Source organism: Pan troglodytes, chromosome 2 (genome assembly GCF_028858775.2).
Source record: "Pan troglodytes isolate AG18354 chromosome 2, NHGRI_mPanTro3-v2.0_pri, whole genome shotgun sequence".
Taxonomy (NCBI): domain Eukaryota; kingdom Metazoa; phylum Chordata; class Mammalia; order Primates; family Hominidae; genus Pan; species Pan troglodytes.
In genome coordinates, this window is record NC_086015.1 from 25,720,325 (window position 1) to 25,735,847 (window position 15,523).

A 15,523-nucleotide genomic window follows, 5' to 3' on the forward strand; every position below is an offset into this window, starting at 1 on the left:
CTGATCAAACAGACTTTAAACAAACAAAGATCAAAAGAGACAAAAAGGGCATTACATAAGGGTAAAGGGATCAATGCAAAAAGAAGAGCTAACTATACTAAATATATATGCACCCAAGACAGGAGCACCCAGATTCATAAAGAAAGTTCTTAGAGACTTACAAAGAGACTTAAACTCCCACACAATATTAGTGGGAGAATTTAACACCCCACTGTCAATATTAGACAGATCAACGAGACAGAAAATTAACAAGGATATTCAGGACTTGAACTCAGCTCTGGACCAAGCAGACCTAATAGACATCTACACAACTCTCCACCCCAAATCAACAGAATATACATTCTTCTCAGCACTACATCACACTTATTCTAAAATTGACCACATAATTGGAAGTAAAACACCCTTAGCAAATGCAAAAGAATAGAAATAATAACAAACAGTCTCTCAGACCACAGTGCAATCAAATTAGTACTCAGGATTAAGAAACTCACTCAAAACTGAACAATTACATGAAAACTGAACAATGTGCTCCTGAATGACTACTGGATAAATAACAAAATGAGGGCAGAAATAAAGATGTTCTTTGAAACCAAAGAGAACAAAGACACGATGTACCAGAATTTCTGGGACACATTTAAAGCAGCATGTAGAGGGAAATTTATAGCACTAGAAGCCCACAAGAAAAAGCAGGAAAGATCTAAAATCAACACCCTAACATCACAATTAAAAGAACTAGAGAAACAAGAACAAACAAATTCAAAAGCCAGCAGAAGGCAAGAAATAACTAAGATCAGAGCAGAACTGAAGGAGATAGAGACACGAAAAATCCTTCAAAAAAATCAATGAATCCAGGAGCTGTTTTTTTGAAAAGATCAACAAAATAGACTGCTAGCCAGATTAATAAAGAAGAAAACAGAGAAGAATCAAACAGATGCAATAAAAAATGATACAGGGGATATCACAACTGATCCCAAAGAAATACAAACTACCATCAGAGAACAGTATAAACACTCCTACACAAATAAACTAGAAAATCTAGAATAAATGGATAAATTCCTGGGCACATACACCCGTCCAAATCTAAACCAGGAAAAGTCGAATCTCTGAATAGACCAATAACAAGTTCTGAAATTGATGAATAATTAATAGCCTACCAACCAAAGAAAGTCCAGGACCAGAAAAATTGACAGCTGAATTCTACCAGAGGTACAAACAGTAGCTGGTACCATTCCTTCTGAAACTATTCCAAGCAATAGAAAAAGACAGAATCCTCCCTAACTCATTTTATGAGGCCAGCATCATCCTGACACCAAAACCTGGCAGAGACATAACAAAAAAAATTTCAGGCCAATATCCCTGATAAATATTAATGTGCAAATCCTCAATAAAATACTGGCAAACCAAATCCAGCAGCACATCAAAAAGTTTATCCACCACGATCAAGTCGGCTTCATACCTGGGAGGCAAGGCTGGTTCAACATACACAAATCAATATACACAATCCATCACATAAACAGAACCAATGACAAAAACCACATGATTATCTCAATAGATGTAGAGAAGGCCTTCGACAAAATTCAACACCCCTTCATGCTAAAAACTGTCAATAAACTAGATATCGATGGAACATATCTCAAAATAATAAGAGCTATTTATGATAAACCCACAGCCAATATCATACCAAATGGACAAAAACTGGAAGCATTCCCTTTGAAAACCGGCATAAGACAAGGATGCCCTCTCTCACCACTCCTATTCAACATAATACTGGAAGTTCTGGCCAGGGCAATCAGGCAGGAGAAAGAAATAAAGGGTCCTCAAATAGGTAAAGAAGAAGTCAAATTATCTCTGTTTGCAGATGACATGATCGTATATTTAGAAAACTCCATCATCTCAGCCCAAATTCTCCTTAAGCTGATAAACAACTTCAGCAAAATCTCGGGATACAAAATCAATGTGCAAAAATCACAAGCGTTCCTGTACACCAATAACAAACAGAGAGCCAAATCATGATTGAACTCTCATTCACAATTGCTACTAAGATAATAAAATACCTAGGAATACGACTTACAAGGGATACGAAGGACCTCTTCAAGAACTACAAACCACTGATCAAGGAAATAAGAGAGGATGAAAACAAATGGAAAAAGTTTGCATGCTCATGGATAGGAAGAACCAATATCGTGAAAATGCCTATACTGCCCGAAGTGATTTATAGAGTTAATGCTATCCCCATCAAGCTACCATTGACTTTCTTCATAGAATAGGAGAAAACTGCTTTAAACTTCATATGGAACCAAAAAAGAGCCCGCATAGCCAAGAGAATTCTAAGCAAAAAGAATAAAGCTGGAGACATTACCCTACCTGACTTCAAACTACACTACAAGGCTGTAGTAACCAAAACAGCATGGTACGGTACCAAAAGAGATATATAGACCAATGGAACAGGACAGAGCCCTCAGAAATAAAACAACACATCTACAGCCATCTGATCTTTGACAAACTTGACACAAAGAAGCAATGGGAAAAGGATTCCCTATTTAATAAGTGGTGGTGGGAAAACTGGCTAGCTATATGCAGAAAACTGAAACTGGACCCCTTTCTTACACCTTATACAAAAATTAACTCAAAAATGGACTAAATGCTTAAACGTAAGACCTAAAACCATAAAAATTCTAGAAGAAAACCTAGGCAATACCATTCAGGACATAGGCATGGGCAAAGAATTTATGTCCAAAACACCAAAAGCCATGGCAACAAAAGCCACAATTGACAAATGGTATCTAATTAAACTAAAGACCTTCTGCACAGCAAAAGAAACTATCATCAGAGGGAACAGGCAACCTACAGAATGGGAGAAAATTTTTGTAATCTATCCATCTGACAAAAGGCTAATATCCAGAATCTACAAAGAACTTAAACAAATTTACAAGAAAAAAACAACCCCATCAAAAATGGGCAAAGGATATGAACAGACACTTCTCAAAAGGAGACATTTATGCAGCCAACAAACATAAGAAAAAATGCTCGTCACTGGTCATTGGAGAAAGGCAAATCAAAACCGCAATGAGATACCATCTCACGCCAGTCAGAATGGCAATCATTAAAAAGTCAGGAAACAACAGATGCTGGAGAGGATGTGGAGAAATAGGAACACTTACACTGTTGGTGGGAGTATAAATTAGTTCAACCACTGTGGAAAACAGTGTGACAATTCCTCAAGGATCTAGAACCAGAAATACCATTTGATCCAGCAATCCCATTATTGGGTATATACCCCAAGGATTATAAATCATTCAACTATAAAGACACAAGCACACATATGTTTATTGTGGCACTATTCACAATAGCAAAGACTTGGAACCGACCCAAATGTCCATCAATGATAGACTAGATAAAGAAAATGTGGCCATAAAAAAGGATGAGTTCATGTCCTTTGCAGGGACATGGATGAAGCTGGAAACCATCATTCTCAGCAAACTAACACAGGAACAGAAAACCAAACACCGCATGTTCTCACTCATAAGTGGGAGTTGAACAATGAGAACACATGGACACAGGGAGTGAACATCACACATCGTGGCCTGTCGGGTGGTGGTGGGGCTAGGAGAGGGATAGCATTAGGAGAAATACCTAATGTAAGTGACGGGTTGATGGGTGCAGCAAACCACCATGTCACGTGTATACCTATGTAACAAAACTGCACGTTCTGCCCATGTATCCCAGAACTTAAAGTATAATAATAATAATAATAATAACAATAAAAGCAGATGTCCACCTAAAATGTACAACAAATATGGTGGCATTTTATCTACCAGACTCAGGTTATGGAAAAACAGAATTCGATGTTTTACCAGAACACAGAGATTCAAGACCTGTGTGACACCATTGCAGGACACATATCCACTTTTAAAGAAACAAAAGGCATTCAATTAAAAAACTTCTTTACTTACCTTTTTGAAACAAAAGTTGAGGACACCTGAATTTGTGATGATCAAATAAGCAACAGAAACCCTACAACTTTCTGAGAACCTACTATACATCAATTGCTTTTCCAAGGTTACTGCAGTTAATTCTTACAGCATCAAAACAAGTTATGTATTTTTGCCACTTTACAGGTGAGAAAGTGTGGTCAGGAGCTTCCCCAATGTACTCAGCTAGTGAGGGGCAGAGGAGATTCAAGTCATTCAAATCTTGGTTCAAATATTACCTTCCTAATGAGGCCCACTCCTGCAAGCCGGCTCACCCCTACACAGCTTTGCAGTCATGGCACTTATTATATTCTAACATTTTGTATACTTCATGTATTGATTATATTTTTTGTATAATAACTGGCTCTTCCTAAGAAAATGTAAATTATTTGAGCACAGGTATCTTTCTTTGTTTTGTTCACTGATTCACCTCTAGTGTCTAGAACTGTGTTTGGAGCATGGCAGAATTCAGCACATATGCAAGGAACCTACTAGTAAAATATTTAAATGTCTTCACTGTCTATGCTCTTAACTATTGTTCTGTAATGCCTGTATTCTGAGTACAGAAATAAAAATCTTATTTCATTTCATGCTGAGCCACTCTCTTTGGCAAAGATTAAGGAAGGGTGAGCAAGAGGTCTTCTACCACTCTGGTTTTACTGATGGCAAAAATCAAAGTTACAAGGATTCAAGTATTCCTTACACCTTGAGGCATAAAGACATATAAGCAATGAAAATTTTAAAAACAATAAAACCCTAAAATCAATTTGCTTATTAAGGCATCTTTCTTTAAATATTGATTTGCTAGTCTTTGGCTAAAAGGCCCTCATTCAAGCTATTTTAAGATTAAGAAGCAACATTTATTTTATAATCCACAGTGAAAATGGATTATCTTCCCACTCCACTGTCTTTAAAGATAAAACTGTCATTTCTACAAGCAGTGGAAGGCAGTGTGACTTAAGGACTTTGGCAATCTTATCAACTCTGAGGAACTCCACTAGAATTGAGGTTTCTCTCTCCCCACAAGGTACTTTAAAGATAAGGTTTGGGCTCACCCGGTGACTTACTAGACTGGGTTTCTGTAATCTCTCAGAATCTAATCTTGAATTGGGCTGTCAATTGACTAGGTGGAAAATCTGGCTCAAAAAGAAAATGAGAGGTTTAGAAAGACAGCAAAAGCCCAGAAAACTAGGGCAAAAAAGAGAGAATACCTTAATAACCCAGGGGGATGACATCCACTCAGGAAATCTGCCAGAAACTAGGCCTACAGTTCTAACTCAGCTCCTTGTAACTCAGCTCCTTGTATCTAGAAAGGGATTAATTGTATACCCTGTTTGAAATAAATCACCAAATAACTTTTTATTAAATTCCCTCCTGCTGGAATGCAGGAGCAACCTACTCCAGACCTGCTTTCACAATGCATGGACTTCATTCATCCATTTATTCATTCTTCCTTCACTCACTTATCTTTTAATTACTACAACGCTCCCTGCTAAATAATAGAATGCTACCATCTAACTCTGTTTTCCTAGTGCAACTATCGTTGGATTATACAAACTACACACATTATCTCATTTAAGAACAACCTCATGAAGAAACAGACACACACATCCAGGGATTTGACCATGGTCTTTCACCTAATAGGCACAAGAAGTTGGAGAGAAACTGGACAACCTGACCACAGAACATAGGATCAAAATCATTTCTCAGCACTACACCAGCGATGACTCTGAAAAGCCTGCCACCTAAAAACACAGATGAGCCTTAACCACAAACATCTGACCTGGAATCTGAAACAGTTCCCCAAAGGGGAAAAGATGATGCCCAACTATGCTCTCCAACATTGTCTGGGCAAAAGAACTATGTGGGAAGCTTTTGCACATTTTTAAGCCATTTTAAATGAATACATTTATTATCCTTGTAAATGCAGAGATATCCAAACAACTGAAAAAAAAATGGTTCATAATCCATTGCCAGATAACTAACCCTTGATGAGAAAAAAAACCCAATAATTCCACATACAGTTTAGAGCATCTGCGAAGTGGCAGGCACTGTCTAATGCTAACGATAGAGCAGTGAACAAAGGAGATCAAAACCCCTGACCCAGTGGCACATTCTGTCTGCACAAAATGATGTAAAAGAAAAAACGTGTAATTCCTGCTTCCAAGTCTAACAACTGCTCATGAGTTCTTATGTTTCTTTTTAGAAATGTACTTGCTCAAAGTAGTGTAGCTATCAAAAAGCCTTCTTAAATTTTTTCTCCCCAAAGGATTCTTTTTATCCTTTTGGACCTTACTTTCATTATTTGCTTTTATAGTGTAGATTTTTTCCCACATCACAAAATACAGATATGCTTATTTTGTTCATGGCTGCACCCTATTCCAGCATTTTTGATGCATCATAATTTTACTTAATGCTTTTCCTACTGAGGCTCACTTTTGTTGTTTCCAGTTTGTGCTTTAAAAACTAACATTGCATTAATATCTTTAATGATATGTCTAAGTAACCTTTTGGGAATATACAATATATTCCTATTAAAAAGCTTATTAGGGCAAAGAGTACATGCTGTAAAATATATATGCATATTTAAATATGATCATTTTGTGCAGAGTTTGCAAAAATGTATTCCCTTCACATATTTGTATTTAAGAATGGCCCTTCCCACACCCAATACTTAAACATTTGTTCAATTCTTAAACATTTACCAATCCATTAAGTGAAGGACTAGATATATTCTATTATTTTTATTTACATTTTGTTATTATGAAGTTAAATGCATTTTCATTGGCAATACATATTTCTTTATATGTAAGGTGTTTGTTCATTTTCTTTTTTTAATAGACTATTTTTTAGAGCAGTTTTAGGCTCACAGCCATATTGAATGGGAAAGTACAGAGTTCCCATATACCCACTGCCTTCACGCACTCATAGCCTGTCCTGTTACCAACATCCTCCACCACAGTGGTACATTTGTTTCAATTGATGAACCTACATTAACATGTCATAACTACCCAGAGTTTATGGAGTACGTTAACATTAAGGTTCACTCTTGGTGTTGTACATTATGTAGGTTTGGACAAATGTGTAATGTCATATCCCTCATTACAGTAACATACAGAATAGTTTCATTGTGCTAAAAATCCTCTGTGTTCTACCTAGTAATCCCTTGTCCTATAACCCCTGGCAATCCCACTAATACTGTATTTTGAATATGAATTTGATAGAAAAAAAGCCACACATAAATGAACCCACACAGTTCAAACTCATGTCATTCAAGGGCCAAATGTAGTTGGAATAGTACAGTATGTAGCCTTTTCAGATTGGATTCTTTCACTTGCTAATATGCATTTAATGTCCCACCATGCCTTTTCATCACTTGGTAGTTCATTTATTTTTAGTGCTTAATAATATAGCATCATGTAGATATACCACAGTAAATCCATTTATCTACTGAAGAGCATCTTAGTTGCTTCCAAGTTCTGGCACTTATGAATAAAGCTTCTATTCAGGGTTTTTTTCTTTTTTCGTTTTTTTTTTTTTTTTTTTTTGAGAAGGGAGTTTTGCTCTTTGTTGCCCAGGCTGGAGTGCAGTGGCGCGAGCTCACTGCAACCTCCGCCTCCCAGGTTCAAGTGATTCTCCTGCCTCAGCCTCCCAAGTAGCTGGGATTACAGGTGCCTGCCACCACACCCGGCTAATTTTTTTGTATTTTTAGTAGAGACAGGGTTTCACCATGTTGGCCAGGCTGGTCTGGAACTCCTGACCTCAGGTGATCTGCCAGCCTCGGCCTCTCAAAGTGCTGGGATTACAGGCATGAGCCACCATGCCTGGCCATGTTCAGGTTTTGGTGTAGACTCAAGTTCTCAGTTTCTTCGGGGTAAATACCAAGAAAGATGATTCCTGGATCATATGGTAAAAATAAGTTCAGTTTTGTAAGAAACTGCCAAACTGTCTTCTAAAGTGCCTGTAGCATTTTGTATTCTCAGCAGCAATGAATGAGAGTTCCTGTTGCTCCAAACTCTAGCCAGCATTTTGTGTTGTCAGTGTTCTGGATTTTGACTATTATGGTAGCTGTGTAGTAATAGCTCATTGTTGTTTTAATTTGCATTTCTCTAATGATACATGATGTGGAACACCTTTTCATATGCCTATTTTCTATCTGTATATCTTCTTTGGTGAAGTATCTGCTAAAGTCTTTGGCCTACTTTTTAATCAGGTTGTTTGTTTTCTTATTCTTGACCTTGAAGTGTTCTCTGTATATTTTGGATGACAGTCCTTTATCAGAAATATTTTTTGCAAACATTTTCTCCCTGTCTGTGGCTTGACTCTTATGCTCTTTATAGTGTCTTTCACAGCAGAATGTTTAAAATTTTGATGAAGTCCCGCTTATCAATTCCGTCTTTCGTGGATCATGGCTTGGCATTGCATCTAAAAGGTCATCACCAAATCCAAGGTCCTCTAGATTTTCTTCTATGTTATTTTCCAGGAGTTTTATAGTTTTGCATTTTACATTTATGTGTGTGATCCATTTTGAATTACTTTTTGTGAAGAGTATAAGGTCTTTGTCTAAATTCATTTTTTTTCAAGTGGATGTCCGTTGGTTTCAGCACCATTTTTTGAAAAGACTTTTTCCATTATATTTTCTTTTTTTTTTTTTTAATTTTTTTTTTATTGATCATTCTTGGGTGTTTCTCACAGCGGGGGATTTGGCAGGGTCATAGGACAATAGTGGAGGGAAGGTCAGCAGATAAACAAGTGAACAAAGGTCTCTGGTTTTCCTAGGCAGAGGACCCTGCGGCCTTCCGCAGCTTTTGTGTCCCTGGGTACTTGAGATTAGGGAGTGGTGATGACTCTTAATGAGCATGCTGCCTTCAAGCATCTGTTTAACAAAGCACATCTTGCACCGCCCTTAATCCATTTAACCCTGAGTGGACACAGCACATGTTTCAGAGAGCACAGGGTTGGGGGTAAGGTCACAGATCAACAGGATCCCAAGGCAGAAGAATTTTTCTTAGTACAGAACAAAATGAAAAGTCTCCCATGTCTACTTCTTTCTACACAGACACGGCAACCATCCGATTTCTCAATCTTTTCCCCACCTTTCCCCCCTTTCTATTCGACAAAGCCACCATTGTCATCCTGGCCTGTTCTCTATGAGCTGTTGGGCACACCTCCCAGACGGGGTGGTGGCCGGGCAGAGGGGCTCCTCACTTCCCAGTAGGGGTGGCCGGGCAGAGGTGCCCCTCACCTCCCGGATGGGGCGGCTGGCCGGGTGGGGGGCTGACCCCCCCACCTCCCTCCCGGACGGGGCGGCTGGCCGAGCGGGGGGCTGACCCCCCCACCTCCCTCCCGGACGGGGCGGCTGGCCGGGTTGGGGGGCTCCTCACTTCCCAGTAGGGGCGGCCGGGCAGAGGCGCTCCATTATATTTTCTTTGATCTTTTGTCAAAGACCAGTTGCTTATCTTTACATCAGTCTATTTCTGAACTTTCTCTTCTGTTCCATTGACCTATTGTTTATTCTTTCACCAATACCACAATATCTTGATTATTGTAGCTTTATAGTAAGCTCTGAAGTAGGGTAGTGTCAGTCCTTCAACTTTGTCCTCCTTCAATATTATGTTGGCTCTCTAGGTCTTTTGCCTCTCCATAGAAACTTTAGAATAAGCTTGTCAATGTTTGTTCATATTCTTCATCAATTTTTCTTAGTTGTTTATCATTCTTTATTGATTCTTATAAGCTTTTTGTTAATGAATGAAATTAGCCATTTGTCTGACATCGGTGTTGTAAATACTGTTTTCTAACTTTGTCTCTTTTTTAAACTTAATTTATGAATTATTTTTCCAAGCACAAGTTATTAATTTTATGTAGTTAAATTTGTCATTTTTCTCTTTTGTGATTCTGGGTTTGTGTCCTGATTACAAAGACTTTCCACTGCAAGTGTATAAATTTATTCACCCTTGCTTTCTTCTACGTATTTATAGCTTAAATTTTTATGTTTGAATCTTTGTTCAATCTGCAATTTATTTCAGTGTAAGAAGTGAAACAGGAATCCACTTATTTGTCTAAATGTGTATCCAGTTGTCCCCTATTTATTTAAGAGTTTCTGTTTTACCAGTGAATTGAAATATCAGTTTTATCATAGCCTAAATCCCCATATATAAAAGTATTGAGATTTACTTTTTAATGTCCTAATATGGTTTTCATATTTGTCTATTATTCAAGACCAAATTATTTAATTATTATGTTTTTTTGGTATATTTTAGAATATGCTTCCCCTGTCAGAACACTCTTTTTTCATAATTTCAGAGAATATTCACTTATGTTTCTTCTTTCAGATAAATTATAGTATCATTCTGCCTAGTTCAAGATCAAATACTATTAGTATTTTGAATGCAATTGCATTATGCTTATACATTAACTTATAGAGAGCCAACAATCTTGTGATATTAGGGAAGAGTTTGTGAAAATACTGATTCCTGGGCCCTATCCATGAAGATTCTGATTGAGTAGATCCAGACTAGGCAGTAGGAAACCAGAACACTCAGGGTTTTTTTTTTTTCAGATATGTTTGAGAAACACGGGAATTCAGAGAAAAGAATAATTACTTTTTGTAAAGATTTTTTTGTTTTTCTTTTTTAAAAAACTTTTATTTTAGATGGTCATCCTAAAGAAGGTGCCATTTGCAATGAACCTTATTGATGAATTTGTGAGATTTATATGCTCTTATATAAGATATTTCAAAGACAGAAGAGACTAACAGTGAATAAAAATGAGCGTTTACATTTTTGGAAATACAGTGGGGAAAAAAAAACTATGCATCAAGTAAGATGGACAACATGAGGTAAAGACACAGAAGGTTAAGAAATGAGGAGTGATTCTGCAGGGCTGGACCTGAGGATGAGGTAAGGAGAGTTTTGTAAAAATAAAACTTCAAGGTACATTTGAGCCAAAACCTGGGCTGCACTGATCACCTAGATAAGAAATTTGGACCCCACGTGTCAGGAAATAAGAACCTTTGGAGGCATTTTCATATGTGTCTCTGTGTTGTGGGATTAGCTTGTCTGTAGCTATACCATGGGACAGCCAAGTTTTGTTTGAGGTGGAAGCATAAGAGAATCAAGTCAGGAAACTCATTAGGGATGATTATTGCATTTACTAGAGATAAATGATGCACACTGCTGACAGTGAGGAATGGAATGAGGGAGACTTGATCATGCCTTTGGGACTCGTGTGGGCTGCAGTGATTTATTGCTCCAACAAGTTCCACCCTTTTATCCCCACAGCTATGTAGGATCAGAAAATTTTAGGGCCGGGAGGGATCTTTGAATTCATTTGGACTCTGCCGAGTGCAGAGATCCACCCACATTCAAACCTAATGCAAATAATGGCAGGCTGGAGGTTTGAATTCAGTAAGCAAAGAGTCACCTTCTTGTTCCTCCACACTCTATATGACATTGGAAAAGTAACTTAATGTCAGTTTTTTAAATCTGTAAAATGAAAAGGATAATACTCATCTCCTAGAAGTGTGGTGAAGAAATAACAAGACAATGAATCAATGACCATCCCTTATATACCTAGGAGAACAAACAATACTAGGAAGTAGTCAACAGATCTGAATTCTAGGCGGCCCTATTTGTACCACTCACTACTGGTTGCTTATTCGGGCTAGGCAATTAAATTTGTTAATCTTCATTTTTCTTATCTTAAACATAAGGTGAAGTATATAAGGTGACATCCTTACATATAAAGATGTCAGATGTGATTCCAAGGTGCCATGTATATATAAAATTCTTCTATTGGATATTACAAAATGCCTACACAGTCACCAGGATGGGGGAGAATGTTAAATGGCTCAATGAACAGAGGGGATGTAAATTAGGACACTAGACTGATTTCTACACAGCATTCCTAATTAGCATATCATTAAGTGCAGTGATTGACTGCTTTCCTTCACTTAATTTTTGTTGCTTCGACATCTCTGGGAACTGCAAGGCATAGTACAAAGAGACAGCAGGTAATTGGAGAATATCTCTCCAATACAAGAGAAAAGCTGATTGGTTGCCTTGTCCTCCTCACAGTCTTTCTTGTAGGATTGGGCTTTGAGTATTGTTCATACTTTAGCAGGGATTGCTATGATTGTCCTGAAGACTCTAACAGCAAGGGCTGGGAAAATGAGCACCTCTACTTTACATAAATGTCCCTACTACCAAGATTTCACAGAAGTGGCCCAAGAATTGTGTGCTGGACAGAAAATAACAAAGGGTAGTGTCAGTATTTTGGCACTCAAGTTGTCTACTCAGAAAGTCTTGGACTGAATCCTTTGCATGACATTTTCAATCTATTTCCCTCTTCCTTGGTGGGAAACTTAACCTTCTAAGCTTCCTGAAATTGCCTTTTTTGTAAAATAGAGATAATGACATCTAGTCATTAAAACAGCAGCCTCGTTTTAAGGAGTAAATGAGTGCATGTTTGTAAACAGCACAAGAGCTCAATAGATGGTGACATCATCGCTGCTTGGAAATTTTGTTTCCTTGATAAAGGTGACATCTTCCTTTTTTACCATAAAGACATGCTATAGATACTCCAGTTTATTTCTAAGCCTATTGTGTGCTAAATAAAAATTATTTTTTTTAAAAATATGGAATTAGAAATATAAGAAAGAATCACTGAATTGTGGAATAATATAAATGTGGTTTTGCCTCTTAATGCCCACCGACTGTTTAAAGAAAATTTCTAACCGTATTTAAAACTACCTTTGGTTTTATAACTACCTTCAGAGATCTTTCAAGGATCAACCTTCTGGTTTTGAAGCAGAAGGGTAAAATTTCACTTACAAAGTGCGTTCTGCTTGTTGCATTTATCCCCATTTGTAAAGCACAGGTCATCTTTCAATTTTACGGCACCACTGCCTTTTTGAATAACCAGACTAACATCCATATGGAATTAGCAGAATAGAAGTGAAATAGAGAAGTAGACTGGGGAGGGGAGAGCAAGGACAAAAAAGCAGAAGCTGTTTCATGCTGTTCTATCCTACAAATCCATGCTCTAAGAGGTCTTCAAGGCAGTTTGTCAGTTTAAAAGCAATTATTCTACTTTTTAATGATAGAAATATATGTAGAAATTCATCAATAAAAAATTTCCAGAGGGCATTTTGGCAATAAGCGTAAGGATTAAATATGCCTTGCCCCAGCAATCCCATTTCTTTTTTTCTTTTTTTGAGGCGGAGTCTCGCTCCGTCGCCCAGGCTGGAGTACAGTGGCACAATCTCGGCTCACTGCAACCTCTGCCTCCTGGGTTCAAGTGATTCTTCTGCCTCAGCCTCCCGAGTAACTGGGATGACAGGCGCTTGCCACCACGCCTGGATAATTTTTGTATTTTTAGTAGGAACGGAGTTTCACCATGTTGGCCAGGCTGGTCTTGAACTCCTGACCTCAAGTGATCCGCCTGCCTTGGCCTCCTAAAGTGCTGGGACAGCAATCCTACTTCTATAGATAGATACATGTGTCCATGTAACAAAGAATTATTATGCACTATGACAGTCAGTGTTTTTACTAGTAAAATAATAGAAATAATTTATTTTTTGAAGGCCAGCAAAATAAATCATTAGATACCATGTAGCCATAAAATAAAAAGAATGAGAATCAGTATATGATACATAAAACAATATGCAAAACAAGGTACACAGGTTACTTCCATTATATGTATAAACAAGAGGGGGATATATATATATATACACACACACACATACACATAAGATAGATAGATTCGTATGTATACAAAATATATACACACACTCCCTTCCATAGAATTTAGTCTCTCAAATACAACAAAATGCACCTATGGTGGTTGGTGGGGGGGATTTAGTTTTCACTATTTATACTTTTATAATACTCAATTTAAAAACTGTACTGTATTACTTTTTCAAAAAGTACAAAAATATTCTGTTGAACATATTCGAAGAGTACATGTTCTCTCTCAGTTCCTGAGTCTAAAAGGGTCTAAAAGGTGCTCCAAGGGTCTAAAAGGTGTTTGCATTACTATCTGATAAGAAGGATCACTGCACATGTGGCACATTGCCTGATGTGCCCAGGAAGAAGAGAGTGAGAAAGAAGACTATTGCTCCATTTGGAAGAGTATGGTTCTTCTATCAGGCACAAACTCACACAGGTAAAGGCCATAGCACATCTCCTAGCTCATAGCACTCATGTAAAGATAGACGGCCATCACTGTGATTAGCGTTATGTGTCAGTCACAATTTTGGAGAATTACAGGGGTTGGTGCTGTATGTTCCATGAACAGGATTTTATATCTCCTGCCCTGTGCAGACTTTCTGAAAGGGACCTGGAGTCTTTCCCTGATGTCAGCCTCAGGCCCCACCTGCCAGGTGGCTGCTTGGCTTGTACACTGAGAGGAGTTTTGTTTGTGCATTGGTTCTCTTGTTAGTTTGTTGCCTTCTTCAAACAACTGCTGCTCTATTTGAATGGTGAGAATATGCTCCTAGGTTTGAGTTGTCAGAGACTGGAATTTATTCAAGGTCACATAGAAAGGTGTGGTGAGGAGGTCTGTGTTATGCAGCCAGACATCTTGGGTATGACCTGACTTGGCCACTGATTTTAGTCTCATTTTAATCTCACTGTACCTTGGTCTTCCCATTTAAAAACAGGAATACTGATAATTCTTCCATGACAGGGCTGTTGTGAAGACTGCTTGGGTTGCCATACTTACAAAAGTGGCTGTCAGGGACTGAGCACTTACTGAATCTTAGCTATTATTAGTAAGTTACACCTCTGCCTTGTGAAGTAGGGTGAGTTGCCATTATTATCTCAACTGATTCGGAAGCTGAGGCTCAGGACAATTCACCCAAATTCACATCCCTATCTCAGGACCTGGGTTTTAATGTTTGAGTATTAATAAGAGCCAAATATGAACATTTACTAACCACTTGGCCTCTATTTTTCTGTCCATGAAATGGAGACTTTTGGCCCCTTATGTTTAATCCCCTTTCAGAAGGCTTTAACTACAGTAAGCAGTGTTGAAAATAGAGACAAAAATCTCCCAATTTTACCTCTAAAATGGAAATAAACAAAAGTGTGATTATGTTGGGTCCTTTCTGCAATTGCATTTTATACTTAAAGAAAGCAAGAGTAGCTTCTGCTTTGTTGTTCATTTGTTTTCTTGTTTAAAATACTAGTCAGCAGCAGTTTGGGCTGAGTAACCTCTATTGTGGAATAATCGACTGCTTGCAGCTTCCCCACTTACCAGTGATAATAGAAAAACAAAAGTGCACTTTGCTTCCCAACTAATCATCACATATCTAGCCGACTAAATGCTCTCAGAAGCGTATGGCATTTGACAGGAGGTGAGGGAATCGGCTTTCCTGGGTAGTGACTGGCAAAGCCAGCTTCATTCTCTCAACACCATCCAACTGAGCAAGGGGAAGTAGAGGTCTAAGTAGTAGACTCTAGTCACTACCGAAAAGTCACTTGCATCAGAGACAGATTCCCACAGCTTGCTATCACACTCCATAAACATTTACGAATCCGATGTTCTTGTGC

At 38.0% G+C, this 15,523-nt stretch overlaps 1 protein-coding gene across 1 annotated transcript in view; it reads right to left on the minus strand.

The window, feature by feature from the left end:
- The window catches only part of ZNF385D (zinc finger protein 385D), a gene marked incomplete in the record, with an annotated part of 956,631 nt that overhangs the window by 303,140 nt on the left and 637,968 nt on the right, over positions 1-15,523 (minus strand). Inside the window, 1 exon segment of the mRNA NM_001302426.1 lies at positions 9,098-9,106.